General features: G+C 33.8%; 1 pseudogene; it reads right to left on the reverse strand.

The window, feature by feature from the left end:
* Positions 1-11,934, reverse strand: part of LOC127849977 (phosducin-like protein 3) — a 36,079-nt pseudogene extending 24,145 nt beyond the window's left edge.
* Between the last annotated feature and the right edge of the window lie 2,929 nt (positions 11,935-14,863).

Raw genomic sequence — 14,863 nt, forward strand, 5'->3', positions numbered from 1 at the left:
TTATAGGAACTGACAGACAAACAAACAAATGCACAGCCAACTGCTATGACAGATCTGCCAAAAGCTGTATTTCTCTCGACACAAGTAAATATCATTTACACATGCTTCAAAATGCTGATTCTTTATTCAACATTTAATGATGTACAATATGTTTTTTCCCATTTTAAAGACAGAATTAAAACATTATCTTAATGTTTAAATTCTTGCCTTAAAATAGGAATTTTCACTCACAAAAATATAATAATTATTACTAATATTTACTCCTTATTTCTAAACTATACTGTATAGTTTAGAAATAAGGAGTAAATATTAGTAATAAATTTAAATGTATTTGAAAATATTGACATTAATTTAATTTAAATTTATATTATATTTATTTTTTTAAACATTTTAATATATAACTTATAAATCATAGAACTAATTAAGACATGTCACAGTCATATATGCATCTAAAATATTTTTACTTTCAACCTTGAATATTGAATATTAGCATCTGTATTTACTTAGTTTATTAAATGACATACACACAAATATCTTTAGTACCTATAAATCAAAAACAACTGTAACCATATCATGAAAACTAAGAATTAACAAACAATATTGTATTAAACCCAGTTAGAAATGCTTACATATATCAATTTGTCACAAGATTCTTCTATCAATATGCTATTCAAAAGTTAAAATAAGACCATTTTTTCACATCTTTCCCCAGGGCTATAGATAACAAGCTTACTTGCGTTATTACGCAATTGAAATAACCAAAAACGTAATTAAATTCAAAATAAAGCGTACAAAAACACAAATACAAATTTAATAACGTAATTCCCATAAAAAAAACTTGCGTCACGAAACGCAATTCTTACTAACACCGGGCATATTTTTTAGACTAGTTATTTTCCGTACAAAAATGTACCGCAAAGTAAGGGCTGAAAATTTGTGCTAATACTCTATTGAATTTACAAAAACGCTATTGTTGTCAAAAACAGGGGGTGAATTACTCAATATACCCCAAAAGTTATCTATAGCCCTGTTTCCGTTTTAAATCTCAGTACATATATCGCATTCTTAATTACCGGTACTGTTCAAATATTCTCTCCTATTCTTCATCAACGTGGTCCTTGAGTTCATTGAGATCATCAAGGCTCATTTCTCCCAGGCTTCTTCGCGTTAAGTGTTGTATCAGATTAATATGTGCAGTTTACAACCTAAAAGCGGAATAAAATTGAGCCTCGCAATAAGAAAATGGGGTTTATTGAATGTGCGTAAAGTGTCCTATCAGATTAGCCTGCCTGTGCAGTTTACACAGGCTTATCAGAGACGACACTTTTTGCCTATAATAAACATTGGCAAAGAAGAGACTTCCTTTTAATGAAAAATTCCATAAAAGCAGTATGAAAGTGTCTTCTCTGATCAGTTTGTGTGGACTGCACAAGCTCATTAAGACAAAACTTTTAGCACATGCGTTAAGTCTTGTTTTCCAAGAGCACAGCTCAAATATATCACCACCTTAATGCAAGAACATACTAGTTAAATTGAATGCAGAGGGTTAAATTTGGGCTAAATATATATTCAATGGAGGGGTTACAGCTTTGTTTAAACAATGTCTTTAAGTCAAAATGGTAGCTTCTGCATTATTATTAGTACGCTAAACAATGCAATCTAAAAAACAACTATATGGGTACTGTTTTCGTATTTCTTACTCATGAAGTCCAATTACCCTTAAAATATCTGTTAACATTGTATTTTACCAATTTACATATGCTTTTAAACTTCTAAAGTTGCCTTGCATTATAAACAATTATACACAATTCACACTCTATTGGTCATTTTGCGTCAGGTACTACTTACAGGAACCCCAGGTACTTTAACAATAACAAAATATCCTTAGTCCAGAAAATATACTAAAAATTATTTTAGAGTAAGGCAAGGTGTCTTAAAGCGTTTTTTAAATAGAGTGTCCATTGTAGAATATGAGTACCCAGGGTACTTTTATGCATTAACTGAGCCTACAACGACCAATTGAGCGCAATTAACCCTGAGCATCACATTCACGTTTGTTTTCTATGATGCTTTTAATTAACCCTGAGCATCACCTGCAGGTTTGTTTTCTATGATGCTTTTAATTAACCCTTAAGCATCACATTCAGGTTTGTTTCTATGATGCTTTTAATTAACCCTTGAGCATCACATTCAGGTTTGTTTTCTATGATGCTTTTAATTAACCCATGAGCATCACATTCAGGTTTGTTTTCTACGATGCTTTTAATTAACCCTTAAGCATCACATTCAGGTTTGTTTTCTATGATGCTTTTAATTAACCCTTAAGCATCACATTCAGGTTTGTTTTCTATGATGCTTTTAATTAACCCTTGAGCATCACATTCATGTTTGTTTTCTATGATGCTTTTTATTAACCCTTGAGAATCACATTCAGGTTTGTTTTTTATGATGCTTTTACTTAACCCTTGAGCATCACATTCAGGTCTGTTTTCTATGATGCTTTTAATTAACTCTTGAGCATCACCTTCAGGTTTGTTTTCTATGATGCTTTTAATTTACCCTTGAGTATCACATTCATGTTTGTTTTCTATGATGCTTTTAATTAACCCTTAAGCATCGCATTTAGGTTTGTTGTCTATGATGCTTTTAATTAACCCTTAAGCAATACCTTAAGATTTATTTTCTATTATGCTTTTAATTGACCTTTGAGCGTTGCCTTTGGATTTATTTTCTATGGTGCTTTCGACCATTTTGATGAGGTCTTCTTCTGTAATCTCATTTTCTTCCTTTGGAGGCAAGATGCCCTTGCTCGGAGTACATCATTCCACTCGGTGTCCAAGTTTGGGTCCTAGAAAATATTTACACATCATATATAATGCTTTATTTCCATTTATGTGTTTATTTTGAATATAATGAGGTCTTTTTGCACCTGAGGCAGCATAATGTGTTGAGCCGGAATGTGTCCCAGCCAGGGTTGGCACCAATCGACCGCCCCCGGTTTTAACCGGCGGTTTTTACCGGTTAAAACCGCCCTGGTCAATACTCCCGAAGTGGTCATTACTGGTCAATACTGGTTGATTGATCTTTACCCCCAATTTAAATGTATATTCCATGCCTAATTAAACACTATTGATAATATTAATTAAACAGACATGTTGCCAATAATGTCTTAAACTATTACTACCCACTATTTTATACCTGTTCATGCAATTTGTAGACCAACCTCTCAAACTTTTGCAAATAAGACAAAGTTGGTCAATTGGATTTTTCTGGTTGATTGAAAAAAAAAATCAATTCTAATGAATTATGATGTTCAGATAATTCTGTGCTTGATTCAACAATAACCTGTCAAGTACTGTGTATGAGTTGTTCCGCATACCCCACTGTCCCCACAGTCTTCTAACAGTCTTCTCACCTTTACAGGTTGGGGCACCCAAAACTGATAATAGGGCCTTAAATGGCGCCTCTTGACACAATCCTTACTTGTCATGTATTCTTGCATTGATTTCTTTAAATACTTTTTAAACAAAATAGTGAAAAAAACTTCAATTTTTATTGATATAAGAATACAAAACATAATAAGAAATAATTATTAAAAGAAAAAAATAATTGAAAAGAAGAGTAGACATACAATTGGAAAACATTGTTTGTTGGCAAAATCAAGAACTTTAATTGTTTATTCATTTGAATACCAATTGAACTTTTTAATATGAAAGGGAAAAAAACTCTCTTAATACAGAAAGGAAACAAGTTACTAGTTAGAAGTAACTATTAAATTAATAGCAAGTACAATGTAATCTTCTTTTGTGTGAGTGATATGAAATAGCCTAAGGGCAGAATTGCTTAATTGTCAATATCAGAGACATAATACTGCATGCATTTTATTACCAACTAAGAGGCCAGATTTATAACCCGAGAAAGAGGCGTATTTAGGTGGGGGGCTAGGGGGCTAAAGCCCCCCCCCCCCAGCTGGCTGACTAGACACGATTTTTAATAAAAATGAGCCCCTTACAGTTTTAGTCCACTTGTGTATTTCCTGTCATATGTCCCTAATTAAGCCATAAACAGCTGTCGATTTGTGTGATTAGCCCCCAGGAATGTGTACAGACAATCTAACCTTCGTCAGCTAAAGTGCACGCTTCATTGACTACATAATGTTTAAATGCCACATTTATCAAAGGCTGATTTAGTCATATCGATACAGTAGCCCCGTTAGGAAAACATGTTCTCACACCTTATCGTTTGATAACAATAGGATTATTGTTATCGGAGAAAAGGCATTGTTAACAGTTCCCCCCCTCCCTCACATCACTGAAGCACAGTAATGTATTGTCATTCAAATTAAAGTTACCTTAGATAGTTTGTCAATATGCGACTATTAATTTGACACAAAAGCTATAGCGGTATAATTTCTGTGATTTACACAAGATCAATTAATCCATAAAATAAACAAATATTTTTCACAACACTAACAATGTTAATGTTGTCAGCTATAATCCGTCAATCTAACGATCGTTTAAACTAACGGTAAGTATCTGACAATTATAATCGGATTGTATGAAACCAGCAATACATTGCAATTTTTACAACGTGAACTATTTATGTCCTTTTGATACGGGCGATTTGCTAACATTTCCACACGCGAAATGTCGGTTTTTGTGAATTCGCTAACTTTTCGACACGCGGTAATATTCACTTATACAGTATTTCAATGTGTAGCATTAAAAGAGTTTAGACGAACGCAATGGACAATCATAACTATTTTTTCGGTAATTTCTTTGATGAATTTTATTGGTATTAGCTCTTTAGAGTGATAATCCTTTTGAGTAACAAGTTATTGCCAGTGAAATTCAACTGCACACTTAATGAACGGCAATTATTTTTTTGATTATTTTTTTTTACAAATCGGGATTACTGCTTTGATGTTCATCCATACTTTTTAAAATTTAAAAAGACTCAAAAATGAAGAATTACTTTGCTATATGAAACTAAATCATTGTCTTAAAGCGTGACAACATTGAGGCAGCAACACCCGAATTAAACTACACAGAAACCTAACGACTCCCTTTGTTAACACTTTTGTGAACGAAATGGACACCCGATTCAGTGATTTGCAGACTAAGGCAGCCATGCGATTGAAATTATACCTGAACAAATGTGCGCCTCTCCTGTCAGTGCTAGTGACCTTGAATGGTTCATTGATGATATCCCTTCCCCTCAGTCCCTCCCTGCTGAGTTGCACTTTATATGGCAGGCTAGGTGGAAAGGTGTACCCAACCCTCCTACTACCTTTCAGGGCTCTGTTGCACATTGTGATTCCTAGCTGTACCCCATCATTTACACTGTTTTGTCCATATCATGTGTGCTCCCTGTTACATCATGCGAGTGTAAAAAGAGTATCAGTGCCCAAGGACTTGTTAAGACAAAACTAAGATCATCAATGGGTCAGGACAGGTTGTCCGCTGTGTGCCTGCTTTCCATTCATAGGGACATGGACATAAACATTTTAATGTTGTACCTAAGTTTACCTAGTAGGATATCCAACAAGGTTAATTAGGAGGTCCACCCATCTAACTCTGTTAAAAAATTTATGGATAAAGATAATGTCTCTCACCACTTTAGTGGTTTGAGAGACATTTGATTTACCCCTGTGTGTCTGTCTGTCCGTACATCTGTCACACTTGATGTGTGAACTCAAGTTCTTATTTGTTTTACATGCACTTTTATCATGCAAAATGCTGATTAGATAGCAGGAAATCGCATCATTTCAAGGTGCCATTTAACAAAAATCGTCGACGGAAGGGGACACCCCTCCTGCACCCTCCCCTGTTGAGCCCCCCTCTGAAAATTTTCTGGATGCGCCTCTGCTAGAATACACAAGAGTTCTGTTTGTCCATCTGCTTATCAAATAAGATATATCAATAGATAAGTGAAATGCTATGGTACCTACAATAGTAATAATACTTTAGTAACAGATGTGATACACTGAGATAAAGATATTGCCTTAGTCCTTTTTATGTATTTGAGGCTGTTTCAATAAATAATAAAGAAGTAACTTTTTACAGCTTTAAAGATTATTTTTTTACAATAAATAACTCAGAAAAAAGTTTATCAATTACAGAATAATTATTGAATTAATATAAAATGGCTCCTTTGTAATGTTTAAATGCTACAATTTTTAATCAACCAGTATGGACCAGTAAAGACCAGTATTGACCGGTTTTAACCGGGTATTGATCGCCGGCCCGGTCAATACTCAATTGTCCGGTCAATATGTCAACCCTGGTCCCAGCACTCCTACTTGATTAACTATTTGACTCACGAAAGTTGGGACGAATTTGGAAATATAGCCGCAATTTAAAACCATTAAATATTTTTACGGAAAGATACATTTTTTTTTTGTTTGGTCTTGTGCTGTTGGCAGCCCGAGTATAGGGAGGAAACCCCACCTGTCCCCTTTGGTGACCTCTTACTAAACTCACATGCCTTGGGAACAGGGATTTAACCCCAGTCCCCTAGGTGAGAAACATGTGTACCACTACCAAATAGTGCCCAAACTGGACAGCCAAACTTTGAATCGATTAGAAAAAAACTGGCTCCAGAGAATCTCTATGGTGTGCATGGGGCATTCTGAATTTGTTGGAACACAGAGCATGAGAACTCCATATAGACAGCAAGTACACAGCATGGACACTTCAACCGCAGAGTACTGCTGTTCTGCGGTGAACATGAGACAAACTTACAGTAGGTCAGTTAATGATTTGCTTAAATAAGTGTACATTCTGTGTACATTCTTCCAATTTACATCTGTGTGCATTCTTGCGATGTACATGCAGTGTACATGTCTGTGTTATACATCCTGCATACTTTCAGTTGTGAACATTTTTTGTTGTGTATATATGTTGCACTTTTTGTGTATTTTTCTGTTGTATAGATTTAGTGTGGCATGTACACAACGTGCACAATTCTGCAAAATATGATATACACACTGGTTTAAATGGGCTACTATATTAATACATACAGACTTTGTGTTTCTAAACTCCACAAACTTTGATTGAGGTGTAACCGGCATAAACACCAAAAGATATATATAAAAATATTCCAATAAAGTTCTAAGTATTCAGTTGTTATGCCCGCAAATATTACAAATTAATGAAGTAGCTTAATATTCATTTGTTTTGCAACTTTGTCCTCAAAAGGACAATCGTAATAATTCATATTAGAAATTGTATCAGGTATATATGTGAATGGAATAATTTACCTTTCAGAGCTCCAGATAAGAGCCGTACAATCGTAAATACGGCTTTTTAATGAAGGTTTACGCATTTATTTTATTAAAAGGACGTACAATTACGACTTTAATATCCTTTTTACGCATTTACGAAAAAAATCTACCGTACCGATACGTTCGCGTCAGCGCGGCGTGATGTGCTTGTCTCTAACTTACGAAGCTTTTCATTAATTTAAATTACCGAAAAATTGTAGGCTGTGTTCTGGTTTTATTGTCTATTCTGTCGCGTGATTTCTGTACTCTTAAACCCGTAAAAAACAATATGTCTGGGCGCAACGGAAGGCTGTCAAAAAAACACTTTGGTGTCATATAATGGCTAGACACGGTCGTCTTACCATCCTGACATTCAATCTGTGACCCCAGAAAAAGAATTTGTTGCCCCGATATGAAACGATTTGATTGCATCGGTGGCTAAAAATGTTAGAAATCATGATTGGAAACGGATCCAAAAAAAGTGGAAGATTGGAAAACCGAATATGAGACAGTGACATTAGTGTTCATTTACTTAGCTTACTAGTTGGCTTGTGTTTTCTTGTCAAGTAAATGAAAAAATAGTATTTAGTCTAAGTTTTAATGTGTAAATATATTTGCATCATAATTCAGAATGGAAAACCTAATAAAGTAACAGTTTAAGAAGCTAAATATATATATCATTATTGCTGCAAATGCAGGCCTTGAAGAATTTTTCCAGAGTAGGCCTGACAAAATCCACTCGTCCTTCACATTAATCTTCTAGCCCTGCATTCGAAAAAATATACAATATATATCTATATTTATAGTTATGATCAACCAGAACCTTTTTAACCTACGTAACATAGTGACACTAAACTGCAAACAAATTAACTACAGTATCTGATGGATTTTATTTGCTTTCCTTGCGTTTCCTGCACCTGTTTCCTTTTCACAATACTTTTCGCTTCTCGTTTTGATGACCTTTCTTTCTGTTCCCTGTCTCTACCACATTGCAGATATTTTAAAATAGAACCCTTTTCCATGCTGAGTTTTAATATTTCAGACGAACTTTTACAGAAAGACACGCTTGATTGACAAATGGTTACAATATGGTAAATTTTGGCTAAGGCTTCGGATCACGAATGATTCTGTTTATTAATAATTATTGTTTCTGTTTATTTTTAATAAAATATAAGAAGTATTTGATTAACCAGTTATGTATTATTTGTTTATTGATATTTACATTAAAATGAAATTTTATTCTTCACGGAATGACCAATACTTTTAAATGTTTTTTTCATTTTTAATCGATTAGCTAAGAGCACTGACACCTACAAAAAGCGCAGCCGATTTTGAGAATTATTTTTACTGTGCCCATGACGTCATTTTTTATTGTCAAAACGAAATGCAGTTTTTTTGTGTACTTAACCCATGTTTTGTTCGTTCGAAAAATTGTTCGCAATTTGTATCGATGTGGCAGGAGTTCTGGAACTGAATTAATATTTCTCAACTTGGAAAACAGCACTGGTCCGGTTGGTCGAATATTTAACAAACTTTACTCGCCCGACCGTCAACTTCACTCGCATATGCGAGCGGTCGAGTGGATTCTTCAAGGCCTGAAATGTTTCTGTTAAGTTAGCTTTAAACCCTTCAATTTATCCAAGAACACGGGTAGTACAATACTACCTGTATTTTTGAATATGGTAGTATAGGTACTAATTGATTTTCAGCGTTACTCCTTTTCTTTCTGTCTGTGGCAGTACCGTTACTAATTTCACAAATCCTTATCTGGAGCTCTGCCTTTATACCAAAAAGTCTCTGCTAATTCAGTTTTTCAAAAACAGACTTGGCCAACTGTTGGATAATTATGCTCAGTACATGTTCTTTACAGTGATGTATCTCAATTGAGGTATTGGATGCACCAAATTATCATCAGATCTTTTTTTATGAGAAAAGTGCATTAAAAACTATTGGTACTATTAAAAAAGTCAAGTCAGGAGTAACGCTGTCGATCGCCATTGGCGCAAAATGGCGCGAAATTTTTAAAAGTGGCTCCAGTTTTTTAAAAGAGGCGAATAAAAAAAATCGGTAAAATCCTATCCGAAAATATACTGCGAATCGAAAGCATGCGACCGCGCATTAGCGGCCAGCGTCTGTCAGTTTTATATATTGATTTACGACGATGTAAGCGACCTACAGTGCAGATTGCAATCACTGAAGCGTGTAAGTGTTACAAACGGTGTTTTTGCTGCTATTGTCAAGTTTCAATGGGGGTTATTATCAGATTAACGGCTCCTTTATTATATTGAGCAATAAATTAAGTAACATGGGGACCAACTGTCACGACGATCAATAATTATAATGATTATTAGGGCCGCTATTTCTTTTATCAAAACCATGGGGCTGGCAAAAGCATTAAATTTCTCCACAAAAAAAATTAAAAACTTGTTTCAACAGGTATTTGTGAGCATTTCTGTTTAATAGTTTCATTATTACAACATGTATAATGTTCTGGGAAGGATATAATTTGATTAAGATACCAACAATTTCTGAAATAAAAAGTATATCGTTCAATGGATGTACTACATTGTATATTTCGGATTTGTTAAAATACGGGCATTAAAAGATAGGGACATTTATGTGTTGGTTTGTTGTTGATAGTTTGTAAAAATATGTTTTATGTTATTTCAGGCAACTAGAATAGATGGTGGCAATTATCTGGGCCTTTCTGTCAGGAAATAGGCGTGCAAAACATTCATTTGATTGAACCTGAAAATCATCCACCACTAACAGAAAACGTTTTAACAAAGGAAGCTGATGTATATCATGTCCAAATGACAAAATGACCAATTATATCTGTGCAGCAATTTGAAGTGAGATGCTTTATTTTCTGATTTTTTTTATTTATTTTTTCCTTTCAAAAATGATGTACACTGGTGTGATTCTATGTTTAAATAATTAAGTTTGAAGCATTTATGTAGCATACTGTTTAATACATTGATATAAACATTATTTATAATATATTATTTTGGTTATCTGTATTGTTTATCAAGTTGAAAAAAATGCTATTTATATGCAAATAAAGCTTATTAAGACTTATGAAGGTATGACTTGTGAAGGTACCACTTGTGAAGGTACTTATTGTTTTTTATGTAATAACATACCTTTTAAAGTGATCATATAGTCAATCACATCAGGGGTTCTGAAATATGCTGTCCGAGTTGTCCGAGTTGTCAATTTCCCCTTCCGGGCAAGAAGTTTTTGAAAGCTGGCTTGTCCGGGGACAAGTAAAATTTCCGTGGTAAAATGAGTTTCGTGAACGAAACTTCAATATTTTCCTAAAATAAAAAAAACGAAAGTTTATATAAATAGCTTATGATTAATCTGCGGACTATCACACTTTTTTAACAGGAGGTAGGTTATTGTCCGATAATAATTATTTAATGTAGTTAACAAGTCCACGCGTATATAGCAAAAGCCAATCACGCATAAGGTAACATTTATTTTAGAGAAACCAGCGCACGTGTATAGCAACAGCCAATCACGCATTAGATAACATTTTTCGTAAATTGCAAATGGCCGCAAACATGTTTTACCGACCTGCATTCGATTTTTTTTTTAAATAAAACCACTTTAACGTCAGGCCATGACGCTAATCAGACCAATGATAAAATCAGTTCCGCTTCGGAAAAGAAGAGAAAAGCCAAGTATGAATATGATCAAGAATACGACGCCAAGCGGAAACGAGAATTTGTTGAGTCTTGGCTAATTGAATTTCCTTGGGTTGAAAACGTTACGGTGTGTGTAAATGTAAACTTTGTAAGGAGTTTCCCTTATAAGCGGATAATTATATACTTATATTAAGCGGAGATTATTTTATTTCAAGTGAATTTTCTAGTTATGTTGAGATTATTAAATATCCTAGATGGTATCATGTGTGACTTAAACGTGTTCATATTGTTTGCACATCTTGCTTCTATTTTCTAGTTAACTATGTATATAATCAAATATAGAACTTAACAAAAGTGTATGTTTGTATTATTTGCTTAATTAGTAATGATGGTTTCCTTTATTTATCTTAAAAGTACGGACAAGTACTTCTTTGGTACGGACAAGTGAATTTGTGGCTCCAACTTGTCCGTGGACAAGTAGACTCATAAAATATTTCAGAACCCCTGGACATTAATGTAGTAAGGTTTCTTTAAATGATTGTTCTTTTAAATAAGATTGGAATAACCGACAGTTTTCACGCCGCGAAAAAGTGGCGACAACATTTTTTGATCCAGTGAAACCCCTGCAAGTCACCATAAGACGAAGATGTAGGCATAAAAGGATCCTGATCTTTACTTACTAGCCTTACAACAATTCTATGGTATTTACGGTATCTTCTGACTCTTGTTTTCGGCTAATTCTGTCTCAATGTTAAAATATTGCTTTAACAATAATCATTTATTCAAAGTATAACCGTAAATTCAGTCGTAAATTTAGCCGTAATTTTAAATAACATTATTGCTTTTAGACATAGATTGAGGAAAATAACAGTTACACCGGGTGTGTTCCATCCGAAAATTCGACCCGAAATCTATCTCACATGAAGACAGATCTAATACTTTAAAAAATATCTTTACGGAAATTTTATAGAGCAAACCAGTATTAACTAGAAATTAAATACAAAAACAACTCACCTGCATGGTGTACTCAAATGTGTCCTTGTTTTCCTCTTTTCTTCGAAAAATGTAGTGTTTATTCGCTCTGCATGTGCCAGAATTCAAGCTTCCTCAATTAGACTGGTTCAGCGTTTCTGTATTATAGACGAGTTAATTGTTATTGTTTACATTCGGGATTTTCCGAGCATGCGCACTGACTGGTTGGCAAAAACCGCTGGTTACAGTCACGTAAAACATGTATAAAGGGCTTTTGTTTAGTCAATTAAACGATAAAAAAATCCGAAATAAACATTACAACTCTTAAACAATAGTGCAAATATATCATATTTAGTACCAATAAATGTATATTCATATATATAATTTCATCTTTATAAAAATACAAATTAGTTATTAGCATCAGATTAAACGTGGTCGGAAGACTAAATACTGACAATACCACACAACAAAACAATAAATTAGCCGTATTCTTTTTTATAGTAAGACTTTAAAAAATGATATTTCAAAACTTATAAAACATATATTAATTTGATTATAACTATAAACGGTGTGGATATTGTTATTGTTCATCAGCGATCGAAAGTGTATTATAAGAGGCGCATTTAATCAATTATAAAACAAAGCCATAAAAAAACGGAATAAATTACAATCGTTAAATGTTGTGGTAATTTTTTCTTTTTCATAAAATGAATTTTCGTTTCGTTTCCATTGAATTACTATTTTAATAAATTTTAATATACAAATGGATATAAAACCTGCATCTTGTGCAAATTGAACTGTCTTTGCATGTATATTGAAATCTCTTAACAAGTAATAAGGAGTGATACATGTAACAATCTAGCATTTTATGATAAATATATCAATTAAATTTATTTTTCGCAAATATTGTTTATCCATTGTGATTGCTTGGTTTTATGATGGTGTTACGTGCACTGCAAGAACGTACAATCTTTACACTAAATTGCCGAGCTTACATTTGCAGGTACCCGCGTTAAATACATCAATTATGTAGCAGTAATATTGCACAATATTTTTAATTTAAAGTTATAAAACACTGTAGTATTATGATTAAACTGGCTAACATATAAATACACATGTTCCCGTTAATCCGTTGCGGACAAATATCTTCTTTTTTTAATATGTTAAATTATTTATTAAAGCAAATATTACGTATTTTGGCTTTAATATTTGGCTTGCTCAATATGACTGCTCAATATGCCAAGAGATGACATGGAGGTATCATAAAGTCTGCCACATGTGGTCTATGCAGGGACCCAATTAAAGTATAGGTCCCTATGTTTATGACACCGGCATGTTTTCTGTGTAATTGTCTGGGCAGTCTCCGATCATAACGAGATAATATGCTTGTGACGAACAACAGTGCAATTAAACACCAGGTTAAAAATGCTGAAACAAAAGTGTCAAAATTGGTGTGCACAATTAAATAAAACAACTAGATTTATGAATTTATTTGTTGTGTAACAAGGTAAGTTTGTACAGATATATTAAGGTTAAAATCAGTCACTATATGTTGCGAACAAAAAGCGATCTATTTGTTGTTTGTTTTCATCCATATTTGTATTCTTACATTAAATTAAATTTATTCTAAAAGAATTTCCATTTCTGAAATTTTGTATCTAAAATGAACGTGAAGATGCGTTTAGTAGAGATTTTTGTGGTAACCACATACCGAGCTCGTAGATAGTGTTCCACTCCAGAGCTCGTGTTTAGTAAAAACAAATAATAACAACAATATAATCGTTCAAAAAATGAATTTCCACGCATGCTTATGTTTTATTCAGACATAAATACTAAAAATATATTTGATACAGTTCATGATTATCAATAAAAACGATGATTATGTCAACCTTCTCTATATGCGCTTTTATGAATTCCACCTCTTTTTGCCAACCAGTGGGCGGAGTCTAAACTTTGCAGGTGCGTGTGACGTCACGCGTTAACTCGTCTATAGTTAATCGCTTCATTTGCTACTCTACGTATAATGCAAACCGGACTGAGAGAATGACAAGTGGGATTTCCTATAACCATATTTGGTAATGCCTAGGCTATTTTTATCATTTCTAAAAATAGCCTGATTGGTCAGACGTTAGAAAACACATTATCGTGATTATACATACCTATACGGACCGAAATGAGCAACTGACTCACACAAAATGTGTTTATAATTATCCTATTCTGAGGTTATTACTTGCAATGTACTGCAGTTAAAGGGGCCTTTTCACAGATTTTGGCATTTTTTAACTTATTCATTAAATGCTTTATATCGATAAATGTAAACATTGGATCGTAAAAGCGCCAGTAAAAAAACAAGAATAAAATTAAAAAAAGGAAAAGAACATTGCCCGGACCAGGTTTCGAACCAGTGACCCCTGGAGTCCTGCCAGAGTCCTGAAGTAAAAACGCTTTAGCCTACTGAGTTATTTCGCCGAGTACACATGATGCACGTATTTTATACCTTATATAAGCAATCTTCGTAGTTTCACAAAATTCAACGACAAAAACAGAACTCTCCAAATTATTCAATCGTTTCGCGTTGCAACGCTTTATACTTTTTAGGTTTTAAAATCGTCAAAAGATGCATATAATGGCTATATTAGACCATGGTAATGTTCAGTATTACTGTTTCCTCACAAATATTATAACTAAAACGAAAATTTGCGAATCTGAAACAACTTTTTTCAATTTTGTCAATTTACCAAAGCGTGAAAAGATCCCTTAAAGACAACGAATGCAGTGGCTTTACGTTGCGATGCGGGAATGGGTTATATTCACGAATGCCCATTGAACCATCGCCTTATCGTTGCCAGTTCCTTTCAAATAATTTTGTTCAAGTTTTTCTCAAATGTTTAAGCAGATAAGGCGCTTTGCCGCAGTCAAGGCACATGTATAAAGGTCAAGCTAGGCCGAACCGTCGTCGGGAATTACTCGATAATAA

Source organism: Dreissena polymorpha, chromosome 11, assembly GCF_020536995.1.
Source record: "Dreissena polymorpha isolate Duluth1 chromosome 11, UMN_Dpol_1.0, whole genome shotgun sequence".
Lineage (NCBI taxonomy): Eukaryota > Metazoa > Mollusca > Bivalvia > Myida > Dreissenidae > Dreissena > Dreissena polymorpha.